The sequence below is a fragment of the Anas platyrhynchos genome, chromosome 1, assembly GCF_047663525.1.
Source record: "Anas platyrhynchos isolate ZD024472 breed Pekin duck chromosome 1, IASCAAS_PekinDuck_T2T, whole genome shotgun sequence".
Lineage (NCBI taxonomy): Eukaryota > Metazoa > Chordata > Aves > Anseriformes > Anatidae > Anas > Anas platyrhynchos.
In genome coordinates, this window is record NC_092587.1 from 172,521,659 (window position 1) to 172,542,640 (window position 20,982).

General features: G+C 38.2%; 1 long non-coding RNA gene across 1 annotated transcript in view; it reads left to right on the plus strand.

Annotated features, from left to right (window-relative positions):
• The window catches only part of LOC140001307 (uncharacterized), a 41,617-nt gene extending 21,149 nt beyond the window's left edge, over positions 1-20,468 (plus strand). Inside the window, exons 3-4 of the long non-coding RNA XR_011806392.1 lie at positions 12,660-12,854; positions 17,433-20,468. This is a non-coding gene — a long non-coding RNA (uncharacterized lncRNA). The remainder of the gene's footprint in view (positions 1-12,659; positions 12,855-17,432) is intronic.
• The last annotated feature ends 514 nt before the right edge of the window (positions 20,469-20,982 follow it).

Sequence of the window (20,982 nt, forward strand, 5' to 3'; positions counted from 1 at the left end):
GATAAAATGGGGTAATACAATATCCTGAATAGAAACATTCGCCTTCTGTTTTTTTCACCTTTCCTAATATAGAAGCCAATAACAAAAGAAGTTCACTACAAGTGACAGGTTAAACTACTGTCTATCACCACTGCAGGGACACCTCTGTAGAAAATAACAGAAAGCAAAATATTGGAAAGCAGAACAAGGGAGGTGATTCTCCTCCTCTATTCTGCCCTCATGAAACCTCACTTGGAGTATTGCGTTCAGCTCTGGAGGCCTGAATACAAGAAAAACATGGACCTGTTAAAGTGAGTGCAGAGGAGGACCACGAGAGCTGGAACCCCTCTCATATATAAGAAGTTGGAGAGAGCTGGGGTTGTTGAGATGTTCCAGAGAGAGCATATTTCAGCTTTTCAGTACTTAAAGGAGTCTTACAAAAAAGTCAGAAAAAGACTTTTTACCAAGGTCTGTAATGTCAGAACAAGGAACAATGGTTTTAAACTGAAAGAGAGTAGATTTAGATTGGATATAATGAACATTTTCAAGATGATGATGGTGAGACACGGGATGTGGATGCCCCATCACTGAAAGTGTTCAAACGTGTTAGACCTAGTGAAAGATGTCCATGGCATCCATGTCCTAGTCTATGGCAGAGGGGTTGGACTAGATGATCTTAAAAGGTCCCTTCCAAACCAAACTATTCCATTATTCTATTATTTTACTGTTTATACAGTCAAGATAAGCCTTGATTTTCCATATAATCTGTCTATAGGTATGCAGTTTAAGTCAGAATGTCCGTCTCTGATCTGACATAGTCTGAAAGAACAAGATTCCAAATTTTGGTCTTGTGAAAGTCAATGGCAATAATCCCATTGACACCGGTTCAACCATGATTTGTCAGAGACAAGGTCTTTTGTTCATTAAGTCATCATAGTGATGCTTAATTTTAATATTTTTCTCTGAATGTTACTGCATAGTGAATGGTACAAATCTATCCAGAAGAACTGGTATCAGAACTAAGAAAGCTTATTTCACTATTTATTTTTTTAGCATTTGGAAAAAACTCCTATCATGAACATCTGTGTTTTCACTGAAAAACAAACAAACAAATAAAAAACAAAATTCGGAGTGTTCATAGCATCACTTTCTACAGACTGGTAATACTGTGGTTTTATGAGTCTTATCTATTATTATACAGTGTGTATGACAAACTAGTATTATTTAACAGAAGAAAAAAACCCTGTCAAACAGTTGATCTGTTCTACAGTAGGAAGGCTCTGCAGAAGCATCTGGATAGACTAAGGCCTTGTATGAAGTTCAACAAGACCAAGTGCCTGCACAACCCCAAGCAGCACTACAGGCTGGGAGATGAGTGGTTGGAAAGCTGCCAGGCAGAGAAGGACCTGGGAGTATTGGTTGAGAGTCGACTGAATATGAGCCAGCAGTGTGCTCAGGTGGCCAAGAAGGCCAACAGCATCCTGGCTTGTATCAAAAACAGTGTGGCCAGCAGGAATAGGGAAGTGATTGTCCACCTGTACTCAGCTCTGGTGAGGTTGCACCTCGAGTACTGTGTTCAGTTTTGGGCCCCTCACTACAGGACAGACTTCGAGGTGTTGGAGTGTGTCCAGAAAAGGGCATTGAAGCTGGTGAGGGGTCTGAAGAGCAAGTCTTATGAGGAGCAGCTGAGGGAGCTGCGGTTGTTTAGCCTTGAGAAGAAGAGGCTCAGGGGCAACCTTATCGCTTTCTACAGATACCTTAAAGGAGGCTGTAGTGAGGTGGCGATTGGTCTATTCTCCCACATGCCTGGTGACAGGACAAGGGTGAATGGGCTAAAGTTGTGCTAGGGAAGGTTGGATATGAACAAATTCTTTACTGGAAGGGTTGTTAGGCATTGGAATAGGCTTCCCAGGGAAGTGGTTGAGTCACCATCCCTGAAGGTCTTTAAAAGATGTTTAGCTGTAGAGCTTAGTGATATGGTTTAGTGGAGGACTTAGTGTAAGGTCAAAGGTTGGACTAGGTGAACTTATAGGTCTCTTCCAACCTAAACAATTCTGTGATTCTGTGATTCTATACTGACATATTAGGGTTGCCTTTTTGGGAGAGAATATAAATAACTGCACAGGGAGAATGGATGATATTCATTTCATTTAAGTTTAGGTACCAGTGAGTCACCTAAATCTAAGCTGGTAATCCAAGGTTCCCTATATACAGTGAGTGGAGGGATACTGACACCTCCAAAGGGAGATTTTAGAGACTTGTTTTAGAAGGGAATTCAACTGCCTATTTCTTAGCCAAGAATGGGAAATTAGATGACTGGCACAGACAAAGATAATTACTTTTTAGTTGTCTGAAGATATGTGAGATGAATCCCATTTTATGAAGTTAATTAAAACACCTTACAAAATGTGAGACTGTCAAACTACTGTTTTCATACACATTTCCTCCATCATCTTGTCTTCTAATGGTTTGTCTTCACTCTTGAGAAGAAAACAAATTAAAAAGTTGTGTTTGCTATAGCCTCCAGAAATCATGAGTAAGATGAGAATAGCCTTAAGACAGGTAATTCTACATTTATTTTGAAGTACACTTACTCAAATCAGCTGCAAGTACAGTAAAAACACAATCTCAATGTATTAGGACAATGTATTTAAACTTCCTATCTATCTTAGAGGGGACTGGCAGCTTCTTATGCTTCTGAGACTCTTGATTATTAACACATTCATTTTGATATGCACTGTCCCCTATCCCCTGTATTAGAATGTTTTCCTTTTAATTACACCTTTCAAAATGTCTGCATGAGCATGAGATTCAAACAGTTTCCTTAGGCAATTCACCCATATCTTTCCTGTGAATATTTACATGATTTCAGGAAAATACCTTTATTGGGAGCGACTAGCTTTTGGTAGTGCAGAAAGCTATCTCTTTGGCATGTCAGCTGTCATGACAAGCTGAGGATCTGTCCTTTCACCTTTAGATGCAGGTATTACTGCTCTGCTAGTCAAACTGGTTTCTTTCAATGATTTAATTTTATAAATTAATAGATTCTCCCTAATTAAGATTATACAACTTTTTAAAATGTCCATAGTCATCTTTTTTTCATTTAAAATAAATTTTAAGTTAAATCAAGGAAAGAGAAACAAAGTCATAGATTCCTGCAAAAGTGAAATACAGAGAGATATTCCAAAATATCACAATACAGCTTGTCACCAGCACTAATTAAAGCTATCTAACCAGTTCTATATCACAGTCATAAGACAACATCATCAGCAACAACAGCAAAATAATATATAAGGCTGTATTGCTACCAGTGTCATCTTTGTTGATGATTTGGATGAGAGAATCGAGTACACCCTAAGTAAGTTTGCAGATGATACCAAGTTGGGGGGAAGCGTTGATCTTCTACTGGCATGTAGGAAGGCCCTGAAGAGCAACCTGGACATGATGGATCAATGAGCTGAGGCTAATGGGATGAAGTTCAACAAAACCAAATGCCAGGTGCTGCACTTTGGTCACAACAACCCCATGCAACACTACAGGCTTGGGGCACAGTGTTTCAAAAGCTGTGCAGAAGAAAAGGATCTGGGAGTGCTGGTTGATGCTTGGCTAAACATGAGCCAGCACTTTGCCCAGATGTCCAAGAAGGCAAATGGCGTCCTGGTTTGTATCAGGAATAGTAGGACCCAGCAGGATCCAGGAGGTGATCATCCCTCTGTACTCTGCTCTGGTGAGGCCACACCTTGAGTAGCGTGTTGAGTTTTGGGCCCCTCAGTACAAGAAGGACATCAAGGCCCTGGAATATGTCCAGAGAAGGGCAAGAACACAAACCAGCAGATAACCGCTTAATTTGTATCTATCATATAAAACGGCAGCGAAAATGAATAATTTCTCTTGGTCAAACTCTTATATATTTAAAAAATAATAATCATCATTTTCAGCTGAATTCAAGTATATTGCATTTTCATCATATCAAAGTATAAAGTCATATACCATTAAGTCATGCACACATAAAGTCATTATATAAAGTCATACACCAACAAAATTCATTATTTGTTACGAAACATTAGTATATACATTTCCGATGTACACACATCGTATTGTATACTTATGTAATATTTAGAGAAAATATTATGACTCTGTCATAATATTTTTCCTCCTATATTTCATCTGGATAATATGTAGTTATACCTAGATGTTGCATATACTATACACAGCAGATATATGTAGATGATAAAGAAACTGCAAGAGAATGACATAGACAAGGTGGACAATTGTTACAGTAAGAGATTAAAACATGGAAACTGGTCCTTGAAAAAAATAAATAAATAAATAAAAATTAAACAATGAGGAGATTAAACAGGGGAGTTTAATGTTGTACAACAGATGGAAGGTTTTGACTACAAAGTGAAAGAAATAAGGTAGTACACAAATAATACCTTTAATATGTATCTGCATTTACTTATCACACCACATGAAGCCAGCTTTATTGCTGTGGCTTGGGGATAAACATCTATGTCCTTTGTGCCAATTTTACCTTTAGCATTTATATAAGGGATGAATTATGTGTAAAACTAGAGAGATTAGGGATTGCTAGGCATCTGCTTGTTTGGCCTTGAGTGCTGTTCTTTTGTTGTTGTTGTTTATGATAAATTTTTATTTGTTGATATTATTTTTAACTTTATTAAATTAGCTTTTTTACAATGTAACAGAAGCATTTTAATTATCCTTTTGTCTCTAGAAGCGATAAACACAGTAAAACAGAGAATAGAGATAATAACAGTAGCTTAGCAGCCTGTTTTCTGTATTTGTGAAGCAAAACCCATATATTTCTGTGATAGCTGAAAAAGAATGGAGTTACGTAAGTGTGTCTGTGGGAGCGTTTGTGTGAGAGAAAATTACAAGATATGTCATTATGTTACACATGCTAGCTGAAGAAGTCTGGTATATGTGTATGTGTCCATGTAGCTGGATTATTGACACTGTTTTGAACCTACAGAAAACAACAGCAGGAAAACTTCTTGCTTTCTCCACAGTGCTGTGTTTCTGTTGACCATATTCAAATGCAAAATTGAAGTGAACACAATTTGCTTATATGTAACCTTTAACACATCCCCTAGCACATGAAGTCCTTCATGGCTGAAGAGTCCAAATTATATTTCCTTGACTGTACCTGACTGTAACTGCTAAATGGACAGGTTGCACAGAGACGTTCCTTAAGGAAAGGAACTGAGGGCTACGAAGATGGTGAAAGGCCTGGAGGGGAAGACGTATGAGGAACAGCTGAGGGCACTGGGCCTGTTCAGCCTGGAGAAGAGGAGGCTGAGGGGAGACCTCATCGCAGTCTACAACTTCCTCGTAAAGGGGTGTCGAGAGGCAGGAGACCTTTTCTCCATTAACACCAGTGACAGGACCCGCGGGAACGGGGTTAAGCTGAGGCAGGGGAAGTTTAGGCTTGACATCAGGAGGAAGTTCTTCACAGAGAGAGTGGTTGCACACTGGAACAGGCTCCCCAGGGAAGTGGTCACTGCACCGAGCCTGACTGAATTTAAGAAGAGATTGGACTGTGCGCTTAGTCACATGGTCTGAACTTTTGGGTAGACCTGTGCGGTGTCAAGAGTTGGACTTGATGATCCTTAGGGGTCCCTTCCAACTCAGGATATTCTATGATTCTATGAAAAATAAACAAAAATAAAATAAAATAAACAACAACAACACAACCATCAAGAACAAAAACATTCAGGTATCTCTGTGCAATCAGTTAGTATTCAGAAATCAGGATTTCAGACCTTACAAAAGCCATGTTGGTGGCTGAATTTGATTTGCCTTTATCATCCAACTTGTGAGCAGTATTTATCTTTTCTCCTGAAAACTCAATACCTATAGTCTTAATAGAGGAAATCAAATGTATCTGTGCAGAGAGAGAAGTATCTGCAAAGTGGAAAAAATGTGCTAAGGAAAATGAGATCTAATTAGAAGACATGTAAAAACTGTGCTATGTGGGGAATGGGAGCTTCTGCAAGGATATTTTGAAAATGTTTGTGGGAATGTCAGTTGATGGGGAGAAATTGTTAATGCTAACCCACAAGGAACACTTCCAAAGCTTCTCTCACTGTGCTAACCTCCCTATGACCCTGCTGTTACCAGCACTCAGGAATGTCTCTTAAATTACCTGATTTGGTGGGGATATGGGTTCTTAGAAAGACATTTTTTTTTTTAGAATGGCTGTTCTCACTCAGTGGCAAAAGCTACGTTGAAGAAATTCACCAGTTCTCTTAGTGTTATAGTACATTGGCAAGGGGATAAAAGACAGTTTGGGAGTTTTGAAGTTCTTTTGCTTTCTTCTTGCTCTGGAAAATGGAAAGAACTACAGGAAAAGCACACACAAGACTAGGAGGCAGGACAGTTTGAAAAGTAGCACTATGCAGGAACAAAGAATTAATGAGCAGAGTAGATGTGGAATTCTGGAAAACAAAATAGATTTGGAGATTGGTACAAAATAAATTTCTGGAAAGGATACATGCTAAAGGAAAATGTAAACATTCTTTTTCCTCCAGAGTGCTAAAATCACCTTTCCTAATATTGGTGGGAAAGTGGGTAAGTCTGCTTGTCTTATGAACATGAAAAGGCCCAGAAATTTTTCAATTAATTAAAATGAAATAATAGAGATATGGTATATCTGTGAGCATTATTTAAGCAACCAAACTCATCATTTATTATCTATTAAGATTCACATTACTACATTACTGTTTTCTCCTCTTTCCTCCCCACTCCTCAATGTAATCACCAATGGAAACTGATCTCTATCTCTCAAACCTGTTGAGATTTCTTGAAAAAACCTTGTAAGGGAATTCAAGTCTCAATAATATACTTTCCACTAGGACTAACTCTCCCTAGTGTTTTCAAATCTGACATTTAGAGCTACGTGCAAATTATTTGTGACTGAGCAAATTAGCTAATTAAATAATTGGCTTAGGGCTTCATAAAATTTGGCTGCTATGGAAATGAGGCTGTCTACTATCTTACAAGCTTCATCTAAGCATTAAAAGTACTTCATGTCTCTACTCCTGCTCAAATTGCACTAGTAGCAGATTTGTTTTTAAAATGGTTGAGTTTAAAATGGTAGAGTTGTTCTTGAATGGTTTCCAAAACAACATGCATGGGATCCATGGGATCCTTCTCCTGAGAAGCACTGCACCCTAGAAAGATTGCAGTCTAGGTTCCTCATACCATAAGTTTGCAAAACAGTAAGTTTACATAAAAGTATGCTTATACTACATTTTCAATTGGTATTTAAAATCACATTTCTGTTTTAAAGTGTTTGATGTATTATATTGAGATATAAGTCTCTAGACAATGCAGAACAACAACAAAAGCAAGGAGTAAGTTTTATTTGGAATGGTATATGGTAACAATAACCCCATTCCACTCATCCCAAAGTACCAGACCAAAACAAGAGTATATAAAATAATACATGTTTAGAACAAATTCAAGGTGATTTCACTTTACCTAGCACTTCAGCCATCTGACCTTCATCACTTTACTATAAATAAAAGTATTGCTGCTGTACACAAAAATATTTTATATGCAATAAGGCAGAATAATAAATAGACTGAATCAGAAACATATAGAAAGTGTAACATATATATATGTATACATGCATATATATACATATATATTCCTATCACCTATTGAAGTATCTGGTACTAATGAAGGTAACAGACAGATTGTAAATAAAAATATTTTACTGTTGCCAAGATCCACCCCAACAGAGCTCCCATGTGCCATCATGTCTGCTATTGTGCATGCAAAGCATCACCTATTTCCCACCACCATTAAACAACTCGGAGACTTTGCCCTCTGAATTTCTCATATTGGTATATATGGATGAATTAATGTTGCCTGTTTTCCAAGACACAGTTACTTCTAACAGTTTAAAACACAGCAGAGAAGACAAGCAACCATCTGCATCTCTTTGGGGAAATATTCCATATATTTTAAATGTTTTGTCTCTTCTGAGATGTTTTCATGTCTATCCACCTGGGATACTGACACTGCACATATAAATCATTTTGTATTGTTTGCTTTACTTCAGCAGTATTTTGACTTTTGCTTACTCAGCATCTACAATATGTAGGACTCAACTAAATTTCCATTTCTAGCTACAGCAGATGTGAATTTATGGATACCATATAGTAAACAGAGACATGTTGGGCATTTCAGGTTTCCTAACTTATTTTGACTGTCAAAACTTCTGTCTCTTGCATTTCTTAACCTAACAATGAGACTGGAGGAGGATAAATGGTTTGGAATAAGATGGAGTCCAATCCAATACTCTGTGAATCACAGAGCTAGCTGAATTTTTGCTTTTTATGAACAGCAGGTGATATAAAATGTAAAGATGGAAAATACAGAATCTTTCAAGACTAATAACTGAAATTAACTTTTTTTGGCTGCATAGGAACTACTAAAAGAAAAATGATAACATTTTATCTTCTTCTCGTGGATATACCTGTAGCCCATTAAATATGATTAGTGCAATTACTTGTAAAAGGACAAAGAAGCTGTATTGACCTGACATTGCAGGGTCTCAGCAGTTATCTGGGCTTGTCTTGGTCTGAGTTGATTTTAGCTATTACAGCAATTGTCTAATGTCCAAGTGACTGCCTGACTATTGGTAGTCTGACTACCTGACTATTGGCTATTCTCACTTGACTCTTTAAATGCCACATATTCTAGGGATCTGACAAACTCAGGCACTCATAAGAAGAAATGTTATGTCTTTATACTTGTCCTTTAACTGAGGCTAATTTCATAACTTCATTATGAGGCAATGAAAATAATAGCAACATTATGGAACCATGTAAAAACAACCCTAAGAAAAACCCAAGACTGAAAAAGAAGGGTTCGCAATGATTAGTATTGATGCATCCCAGAGACAGTGTACTGATGGCACATCATAGTGCTTCCTTTACATTAAATTGAGGAAACCTGCCACTGTTGACCCACTGGGATACACTGGGAAAGGTTCCAGAGGAAGTAGGTAGATAGTACAAATTTAGTGCATAACACTTTAACTGGACCATTCATGAGGTAGAGATTAGATAATTTGGACAACAATGTCAGTGTCCATTGTAATTGGACTCATAATAATAATTTGTATTTTGGTTACATGGCTAAGGCTTTAAATATACTAACAGTAAAATCATGGCTAGATGGTATTTCCCCTTTTATCCATAACAAGATTGTGAGGAAGAACTGATATCTTTAGTTAGTTTTAACTTGTTGAAAAACTATGTTCTTACTTTTGATTAAATGCTAATGTTTTCATAGTGACCTTTGGAAATAGGCTTGAATAGACAATTTGGAAATGGTTGTTCAAGTATAAAGAATTTTGTTCTAGCTACACTCTCACAGACAGTTTTTTCATTATTACTTTTTATTATTATTATTTGGAGACAGTTTCTCCATTGCTTCAAACATTTCTAAATTACAAATTTAATATATGAAAAATAGCTACTTCACGTCCAAGTTGTTTACTTTTAAACCCTACTTATCTTTTTTCAGGCTACAGCAAGATAATAAAATTTCTTCCCTATGGGGAATAAGCAATCTAATACTGTTAGAAGTTGTAAAACGGGTCTAGAACAACTATTTCTTACTAAGCACTATTATATTTATTGATTTATCATGCATACATTTTCATGTGACAAGCAAGTTAATGTCATCAGTTTGCATTGCAGTACTGAATATAATCTATTGATTTCAGCAATCACTTCAAAAATACCTGAGGCATATGACTATGGCATTATGATAAGGAGAGATGCAATCCAGCAAGTCTAAAATAACTGTCTGTATTTCCTATATGGTCAATATCCATAGGAACCTCTGAAACCCTGGAGAGGGAGATCCAAAATACCCTATTTATCTGCCTCCCTCTTCATATTGATCATCTAAAGATCTTTCCTTGTAACTGATGCATTAGTCCATATATGCTAGTGATCAAAACTTGATCAATTCTAAGAGGTAAATATTCTATCTCTTATTACTGATGCTAGTAGTCTGTTTGGATCATCTACATTGCAGTTTAGGGAACTGGGACACTATTTGCTCTGTATTTTTAATTTTTCATTTTAGCCAATATACAGAATTGCATTTTCACTCAACAGTTATGACAGCAATTTATGTTACTTTTGTATTTCATACGGGGTATTATTATTATTTTTGAGCTTTAGATGTAGGAAATATTAACTTCAAAGGCAGACCATTTTATACGAACTACCCATCAGAGAAAGGAACTAACATATGACACTATTTAAGTTTTAAAGGACTTCCAAGGGTCAGTGGCTGAATGAACACATGCCTTGTTTTTCTCTCTTGCCTAAGTAACATTTCTATTAGTCATTAAAATCTATAAAATGATTTGCTAGCTCAGAATCTGAAACAAAGGCAAACAAACAACCAAACAAAAATGTTTTATAGTCTCCAAAAGCTCTGTTCTAAAATCCTCTGCACTTAGAGTTTATCGAGTCTTCTCAACCAGGAGAGGAAGTTCTTCTATCTTCTGTCATACACTGCATATTGTTTGGTGTGGTCTAGTTAAAGCTCGATGAGATGGGAACATCATTCCGCTTGTAGGTGCAAAAAATAGTGTATCCTTTCCTGAAGTATGAGTGAGGCCCATAAGATGCTTATTTGTCTTATTTAGAAGTGAAATTAAGAAGCAGGAAATTTTCTCTGTGGTCATAACGCTTTTTTTTTTTTTTTTTTTTGCTAATGTGCCACATGAAGAAAGGAAACCAGAGGATAGCATTGCTACTAGATGTCTCATGCATGTACTTATTTTCCAGAATGCTTTGTGGGTTTGGACAGGTCTGATTCTTCTACTCTTCTCATGAGTTCAACACCTGTGGGTCTATGGGCACAATATCAAACACAGGAATGTATCTGAACACTGAGCCTTGAAAACAGATTTTGAACTTTCTAGGCCTTTTTTTAGAGTCCAGCAGAAATTACTGGGAACCTTAGAAATGGCTGATTCCAAGTGAGAAAGATTAATGGTATTACCTATTTTGTAAACTGAGTGAGGCACCAGCATCTTAGCAATGCAAAACAAGCAAGCAAGCAAACAAACAGAAAAGCAAAAGTCTTCCTGACAAGTTCAGTTAATGTGATGCAATCAACTGACCTGATCTTTAAGTCATGTGATCAGTGGCTGTAGTACTGAGTAATTTACTGAGTAAACTGGTAAAAAACAGTCCTTTACCTGAAGGCTTTCAATTTTAATGTTTCTAATGTGCCAAATTTTGTATACCAATGGGGTATACATATATTGGATGTCAATGTCAAGGTGCTGATACTGCGAGAGGTTGTAGGACATCCTCTGTGAGAAGCAGAGGCTGCCCCATGCCAGACTCAGATGGTTCAAGCTGGATCCAGCAGCCCCACTGCAGGGCATGGCTGGGCTAATCAGTCATGTTGGTAGCACTTCATGGAAATTGTATTCAAGAAAGAGCAGAAAACATCACACAGGAAAAGGAGGGGAATAAAAAAGGGGGAACTGCAGAGGGAACAGCAAGGTCACTGAGGGAAGAAGAGTAGGAGGCACTACATAGAGGAGCAGACAATCCCTGTAGCCTGGGGAGAGCCCAAACAAGAACACCTTTTACTGAAGGACGCACACTGGAGCAGGGGGGAAGTGTGAAGAGGAAGGAGCAGCAGAAAGGACCTGTTACAGAGAGACCACAACCCCCCATTCTTCATCTCTCTGTGTTGCTGGGTGGAGATGTCTGGAGCAAAGGAGTGCAATACAGCTCAGGAAAACAGGAGGAATATTAGAATTATAGAATCACAGAATGGCTTGGATTGGAAGGGACCGTAAAGATCATCTAATTTCAACCTCCCTGCCATGGGCAGGGACACCTTCCACTAGACCAGGTTGCCCAAAGACCCATCCAATCTGGCCTTGAACACTTCTAAGGAGGGGGCACCCACAACTTCTCTGGGAAACCTAGTCCAGTACCTCTCTACACTCATAGTAGAGAATTTCTTCCTTATATCTAGTTTAAACCTACCTTAGTTTAGTTTAAAATAATGACCCCTTGTCTTACCACTACACTTCCTGGTAGAGAGTCTCTCCCTATCTTTCCTGTAGGTCCCCTTTAGGTACTGGAAGGTTGCCCCAGAGCCTTTTCTTCTCTTGGCTACATAACCCCAACACTTTCAGCCTTTCTTAATGGGAGAGATGCTTCAGCCCTCTGATTATCTTCATGGCTTTCCTCTGGACCTGCCCTAACAGGCTCATGTCTTTCTTACACTGGGGGCCCCAGAGCTGAATGCAGTACTATGAGTGGGTTCTCATGAGGGCAAAGTAGAGAACCACCTCCCTTGACCTGCTTGCTACACTTCTTTGGATGTAGGCAAAGATATGATTGGCTTTCTGGACTGTAAACTCACATTTCCAAGTCAAACTTTTCATACCCCCAAGTCTTTCTCTACTCCAGTCTGCTCATCACCCAGCCACACTACCCAAAATACTTATTTTACTTAGCAATTAATTAATTTCATTTTCCCCAGGCCAAGTCTGTATTTCCCATGACAGTATTGGTAAGTGATTTCCCATGCACTATCTTGACCCACAGACTTTCTCATTCCTGTACTTTTTATTTTCTCTCCTTGTCCAGCAGGTGGATGGGTGAGTGACTGAACAGCTGTGTGGGAGCTTGGCATTTTGACTGCTACTCAAGGATAACCCACCACAAAAATATTAGTGTGTTATGAGGATGACATATTAGGATCCCCTTGCATATGGGATGACTTAAAAGACAAAGGAAATTGAAGATATTTTTGTGAATATTCATATCTGCTTTGTAAATAAGGTAAGGAAAAAGCTTTCCAGCCAAATATTTAACAGAGAGCAGGGACTGCTGTTCCTTTTAAAAGAAAAATAATAATGGCTTCTATTTAAACGTGGAGTTTGAGAACACTGAATTACCAAGTTTGGATTTAGACTGTGTATGTAATGCACAAAATCTTCCTTTATTCTGATTTGCTCCATTTTTACCCTACCCCCCAATATTACTCCATATGCGAATACATTTTAGGACAGCAGGGAGAAATGGAAATAATGTTAAGTGTCTTCAGAGAGAATGGGACTGATGGTGTTTTTAATTATTTTGATAACATCATTGGAGTCATTACCTCATAATAAAAAGTGCTGAATGGTCACCTTTTCCTGACCTTTCTTACCACTTATCATCAAAAAGCAAAGCATAATGGGCAGCAGCTGTTTCTGCTATGCCATGGATTTAGCTACACTCCCTAAGTGAGCAGTTTAGTTCACCAACATTCATTTCTCCGTAAGTCCATAATTACAAAACCAAAGTTAATCTGCAAAACATTAGTATCTATTTTTAAGACAGATGAAGGGAGGCTTTTAGTTTTCATTATGATAATTTACATTTCTTGTTTGGCCTTTCTCTTTCTTTCTTTTGTTTCATTTTGAGATTCCACTCCCACATCTTTGCACTTTTTAACTTTCAGCCTTATTACAATTCTTCCAGCCTTTTCTCTTCCACATCTTTAAAGTTAGAAAGCTACAATTTTGTGTGTTTGCTGGCTTTGCATCTTTGTATTTCAACTTTTATTTTGTTTGATTTTTTTTTCCCAGTTTTGTTTCTTTCCCTTGATTTCTGAGACTGCCAGTGTCTGAGTGTCTGGGTGGAAAAAAAAAAAAAAAAAGGACTACAGAACATATACAAAGTCAAGTAAACTGTTACAGTGGAAAACTTTACAGAAGGAACAGTTATTATATAATAATACATAATGAATATAGTAAATGAAATATTTTCAGCCTACAGGGACAGAGCATATTTTTGAGTTTGAGGTTTACTAAGGAAAATAATTTTTGTTCAAGAAATTTTTGATTTCAGGATGAATTTTGCAGGAAAAGTTTTTCTTAAGCTATGGATGAAATTAGACTTCCTAAATTCATCATAAATATTAACATTCCCCTTACAAAGAGAAGAATTAGACAACTAGTATAACACTCCTACTCACTAGTGATAGGTATGTGGCAAGTCATAATAAAACAAAAATTTTTAACTCTACAGTTTAACTCAATGTAGGAGTATGACAGTGAGCTTCTAGCTGTTGATCCTGTATGAGAATTTGACATCTTTCTGGAGCATATATGTAAACTGTGTCTAATCGTATCCCCCAGAAATCAGTAGGAATCATGATAATTTCAGTGACATCCTGGACCAGGTTCCACTTGGTTTAGTTTTTAAAGAATGGAGGATGAGTGCTCCCATTTGGTTACTTGCTAATACTCAAGGCAATATGTTAATACTGAGGCCAGTACGTTCAGTTTTTTATCTATTTTATCTCACAGGGATAGAAAATAAAGACGTTCATTTGTTATGAAAAAATTTATATAATTTTTTAAACAGTTGATTTCCCTGCAATTGGATTACTGGTGCATTCTGCAATGCCACTGGCTGGTATAAGGTGTAAAAACATCTTTATGGTTAAATGTTGTTATTTATTTTTTGACATATTGCATCACAGTGTTTGTTTTCCTCATGGAACACACTTAGGCCTCTAAGGAATACCATTATCAACCATATTCCTCCGTCTAGACTGGGAGGATAATCCATTCTTTATGTGGCTATTTGGATTTTTCATCTGAAAAATGTTCTAACTTTCAGCATGGCTAATCCACTACTAATCCATAGAAACCTTTTACCATGAAGCTTCAAGAGGAGACAAAAATATGTTTTACTCATTGTATACCTAATACCAATATGTACATATCATTTTTCTTACCTTTCAATATGATAACAAATCCAAAGATGGGTTAATAGTTTTGGTTCTTAATTAGAGCAAAGAAATACAACTTAAAAGAAGATAATAATCTTACTTTCTTATTGCAAAATAGAAAAGATGAATCTGCTCACACTGCAGGTGAAATTTAAAAGACATCCTACTTTGTAGAATTCTTCAGTCTGGAGAAGAAAACTGGAGATTTTAAAACAGAACATTTTGAAAAAATGTCCATTCAGTGTTTGCTGCATAAAAATCATAAAGAGGATCTCTCAATAGTGAAAGCTTGTGATTTTCTGTTCTTCCTATAAAAATCTATTTTTTCCTTTTTTTTTTTTTTTTATTCCACATTTCTTAAACTTCTTTAGTGATAGGAAAATATAATTTTTTTCTTCCTAAATGCAAATATTACAACTTTGACTTGTACTTGTATTACGTTTTTGGTGAATGTCCGAACGGACCCCCAGTTTTGGTGAATGTCCGACTGGTTCAGTACTCTGAATCCAACCGGGCCCGTAACGGTTAATCAGCTACACCCCTTTAACGCGACAGTAAAATTGGCGTAGTCAGCAGGATTGCTATGGATAAACTACTGCAAAAATATAAATGTGCCCCTTCCCAGGGAGGGAAGGAGTTTTCCCAAAAGTTTTGGAAAGATGAGGAGAAAGTGGTAGAGCGCATTGAGCAGTGTCAGGCTTCACAAAAGATTGGTCAAAGAAAGGGTAAAGGTGCGATTTATGCTGTGTTAGGAGCTTGTTTGTCTTGTGCTCGGCAAAAAGCTAAGGAAACTCTTGCTCCCAAACTGATCTCTGATGCGGAACATACAGCTTTGAAATCAGAGATTGATGTGTTGAAGTCATCATTGGCCTTTGAAAGGGAGACGGGAAAAACATTAGGAATCAGAGTGGGTAAACTTTTGGATGAAAATGATAAACTTGTGCATGAGAATAATCATCTTAAACAATTGCTGGAGAGGGTTAGTCATCTGTTAAATAAAGTACAGCCTTGTGCTCCGGTCAAGCAGATTCGTAGATTGCTGCATAGTGTAGAGCCTGAAAGCTGGGACAGTGATTTCTGGTCTGACAGTGATGATGGTGTTGAAGAGATTTCTGATTCTGAACCCCAATCGATTTTCTTGAGACCTTTGGTTAAGACTGAGACTACTGTTGATGATAATGATGAAATCCGCACTACTGTGCGAACGATTCCGTTGCCACCAGCAGAGTTGGTTAAAATACAGGAGAAGTTCTCAAGGCGGTCAGGGGAATCAGAAGTTGAGTATGTGTGTCGAGTTTCTCTTAAAGGAGGAGATCGAATGATGTTGAGTGAGGAAGAAGTAGGAGGCTTTTGGAGACCTGGAGTATTTTTAACCACCACACCAGGAGCTGACCTGGCTGTAGCAGTACAGAAAGCAGCCTGCATTCAGGCGATATATGAAAGAGATGAATTAAGGAAATCCCCGATGTTAGCTCCTATTGATCCAATTCGGTTAACCCCTCTCATCTGTGGACTCCCTGATTGTCTTAAGATGTTTGTAGCAAACACACAAGATCACATACTAGCTGCTTGTAGGGATGATGATAGTGGTTGTAGGCAAAATCCTAACTCCCCTATTCCCACCTGGAGTGAATTGGTACAAGACATAGATAAGTACGGACACCGAATGGGCTGGATTAATTCATGCAGTATTAAATCCCAAGACCACTCTCGGCGAGTCTGCCAAATCCACACTAAAAATCCCAGATACCCCAAATTCAAAGAGAGGTTGAAAGCTAATAGGGAACGAGGTGAGTTGTGGTGTCAGCAAAAAAACTCTTATCCCCGGGGAGGGCAATGAGCCACCCTGCTCGGCAGGTATTAACAATTCAATGGCTCTCTAATGAACACTCTGACCCTATCATTGCTATTCCTGTTGAACCCCCCAAAATATTGGTAAATTTTCTTATTGACACTGGGACCCAAATGTCAGTAATTACACATGAGACGGCACAAACCCTGAGCATAACACCTGGTCAATGCAGGGTTAAATTCACGGGAATCAATGGTGTGGAAAAACAATGCCCCACTGCAAAAATTTCACTCTGGTTGCCAGAAGAACAAAAATTAACCAGGGTAGAAGTATTAGTTGGTGCTGCATACACTAATATTTTAGGATTTGACATACTGCATGGTTGTATGTGGAAACTCCCTGATGGAACTGTGTGGAGTTTCGCGACATATCAAAGGGTTTCAGGCACCATGAGACTGAGTCTGTTACAAACATCCATACCCCTATCCCCTGCTAAAATCTTATGGGGATTGACGGGGTGGTAACAGAATTGGAAAAAAGAGACATTATTAAAAGGACCCATTCACCTTACAATTCACTGGTGTGGCCGGTAAAGAAACCAACCAGGCAATGGCATTTTACAGTGGAATACAGACAGTTGAATGCTAACACTACACCTTTGACTGCCACAGTTCCAAACATGGCAGAGATAGTGAAAGCCCTCTGTGTTTCTAACAGTAGCAATAGTGCTAACTACTCCCAAATATTTCTATGCATGGGAAATCAAAGATTGCTATTTCACCCTCTTTCTAACCCTGCCGGTTGAATACAACCGAGCATATTTTATTTTCTTTTGTGTTCACAGGAACCCTGAGCGAACTGTATAGGGACATCTGGAAGATGACGAATCAACAGTTTGGATTAATGATGCTATGCTTTACCCTGACCTTGATGCAATTACAGACCTTAAAGGAAACTTAGCTACTGTGGCTGTGCATGGAGCTGAGGTGTTTCACCATGGCATTTAACCATGTATTGTCACAGTATAGCACAGTCACTGGAACATCTCAAAACAGAAAGGACCTAAATCTCTCTACTTTAGTTCTACATGGAAACAAAATATTTTCAAAAGATGAATGAAGTTGGAACAATTCTCTAAGAATGGCTGAACTTTAAGCCATGTCTGGACAAACAATACAAATTGGTTGCCAAATAACTAAAATAACTGAACCAAATTTTGATTGCTGGTACAATTTTACTTTCACCAAACCTATAATTGTGTACTGTCTCTGAGGCTACAGAGGCACAGAATTATATGAAGCCTCTGCCCCTGCAGATATTTGAAAATGAACCTACTCAGCCTCACATTGGTCTAACTCCTTCCATCTTCAACACAGGTCCTTACATAATTAAAAATATGGGACAACAACAAATTCTCTTTGACCCTAGTTGGTCCCTAAAAAAGGGCCACAGGATGCAACTGGGTTATTACAGGATTAGGTATATTAAATAGCATTGATGCTGAGGTCTTAATGAGTAGAGTAACTGCTACTACAGATGACCTAAAGAAATTGGAACAACCAATAAAATCATCCTTATTGGCTTTAGGAGCAAATCAATGGCTTCTATCAGATATTTTACCCCATTGGGAACAAATTGAGGAAAATGATCATCAATTAATTGTAAATACCCTTGGAAAAGCCCAAGGCAATACCTCCCTTGCCTTGAGCTGTATCCAAGCGCAGTTACGGATACAATCTGTAGCAGCAGCTATTATTATTAGGGAGAAGAAAAAACTTTGCCCACTGAAATTCGAAAATTGATTTGGGATAATGCTTCAGAATTTGAAAAAGAATTTCAAGCTTGGTGGCAATTAGTCAACTTTACCCATTATGCAGAAAATGATAAAACTGTTGCCTTTATACTTACTATAAGTAATGCCACCGTATACAATGTATATCCAATCATTGCATTAGGACTCAATCATAATGGAACTACACTTTATCCTAAAGAGCATAAAGTATGGGCCCATCAAAAGGGAGGAAAGTGGCAAACAATTGATGTAAATGCATGCATTGTGCATGAACAAAAAGGTTTCATCTGTGAAAGTAACACACTGGAATCTCAAGACATTTGTCTTGACACTGAGCAAAACATTTGCCACTTTGAGATACATCCTAATGAAACCCTTAAAACTGTACTTATATATATTGGGAAAGGTTGTGTTTGTATGAGAACTCATTGTGATTCTATAGTCGTAGATGATACAGTGGTAGATACCAGTAATCTCTCTAATGTTTTTGTTTGCAATTTTACCAAAATTCTAGGATGTGATTTTAAATACTCAGTTCCTGTCACTTCTTATCAACTTATTGCATCTAATTATATTCTGCTTCATGAACTGCTGCCTACTCCTATTGGAATGAACCTCACCTTGGTGAAGAAATTGCTGGTACATGAGGACCTGAAGCAGCTGATGACACAAGTCCGAGAAAATGGACAAAAGACTCTGATTACTGTCCGTCATGATGCACAAGAAATACATCGAGTGATGGAAAGAGTGAAGAGAGATGAGAGACACCGTTGGTGGGACACTTTGTTTGGATGATCGCCAGCTGCCAAGGGAATCTTCAACAAGATGCTTCACCCTGTTATTGTTCTGCTAATACTCACTGTGTTATGTTTTATACTGACAATTAGTTTGTATGCTAAACTCTGGTTTATGATGAAACGTTTAGCATCCCTACACAATGTACATACACTCGATAAACCTCAATCCGAGAATGTATGTGATATCCCCGACATATTTCAACTGTCGTGAAGCTTGAGTGACTATAGTCACGGGGTGGATTATGTGGTGTAAATTCCTGAAGTAACTAGGAAAATAAAACTAACATTCACACTTTTAAGGAAAAGGTACAGCATTGAAGAGGCTTTCAGGGTAGGGCATAACTGCATTACCTGAGCATTCCCTAGGCTCCCAACCTTAGATGCGATCGCGCTGGGGAAACTTAGTGTGCTAGCCCTAAGGAACACCACGGAGCGTAGAGTGGAGTGGAGACACCACGGCTAGGCTCTGTAATCAGGTGGGGCCTCAATTGTTCTTGTGCACAAAGCTGCACTTTTTGCCACCCTAAGCCAAAGACCTGTCATGTTTTGACAAATGCTGTACCCTAGTGTACTTTTTGCTCATTATAATATCATTATAATACCAAAACACACCTCCATCCCAAAAGCTACCCGCCTCCAAGGTGCGACCACCCCTCACTGAGCATGCGCTCTGAATTTCTCGGAGCCTATTACTTTAAACGGAGACGGGAAAACTTTACACCAATCATAACTAAGATATGCTTGACTAGAGCCACTCAAGCTCCACCTAAAAGATAGAAAATAATATAAATTGGCCCAAGAGAGAGGGGATGTTAGGGAAGATACCATCGTCAGGGGAGATACCATCCTGAGGACATACGACATCCTTAGGACCTCCTGACTCCTGGGATCAGTCGACGGGCTGAGCCTCTCTTCCCCCCCCATTGGGACGCCTTTGGGTGAGATCTGAATACTTGCTTATAAATCTCTATAGAGTCTTTGATCCTTTTAACGTGTTTATTTCTAGGCTGCGCACCTGTAACACCTGTAACACCTGTAACACCTATAACACCTATAACATCTGTAACATCTATAACATCTATAACATCTGTAACATCTATAACATCTGTAACATCTATAACACCTGTAACACCCGTAACACCTACAACACCTATAACACCTGTAACATCTGTAACACCTATAACACCTGTGTATTTCATGCATACTAGCTTGCTTTTGCAGATAGTCACTATCACCGGCAATCCAAAAGAACCTGATTATCTGTTGCTGTAATAAACCATACTTGATTGCATTGTGATAGCTCTCATTAATGCAACTAGGGTGAGGGTGGTTATCCGTGATAGTTCAGTGTTCTGAATCTAACCAGACCCCCAGACGGTTAATGCATTTTTGGTGAATGTCTGAACGGACCCCCAGGTGGTTAATACGTTTTTGGTGAATGTCTGAGCGGACCCCCAGGCGGTTATTACGTTTTTGGTGAATGTCCGAACGGACCCCCAGTTTTGGTGAATGTTCCGACTGGTTCAGTACTCTGAATCCAACCGGGCCCGTAACGGTTAATCAGCTACACCCCTTTAACGCGACACTCCCCCCCCCCCTTTTGAAATAAAAATAAAAATCTTCACCTATACTCCTATATGAGAAATAAAACAAAAAATGTTCAAACACAAATGGTCAAAGGCAAGTAGTTATGAAAAAGAAAAAAAAAATGCAATAAATTACTTGTCTCAAAAAATCATTTATAAAATCGTATCTCAGCAACCACAGAGGGTTATTCTTGGAAAGAGGTAGAAAAAATCAGAACT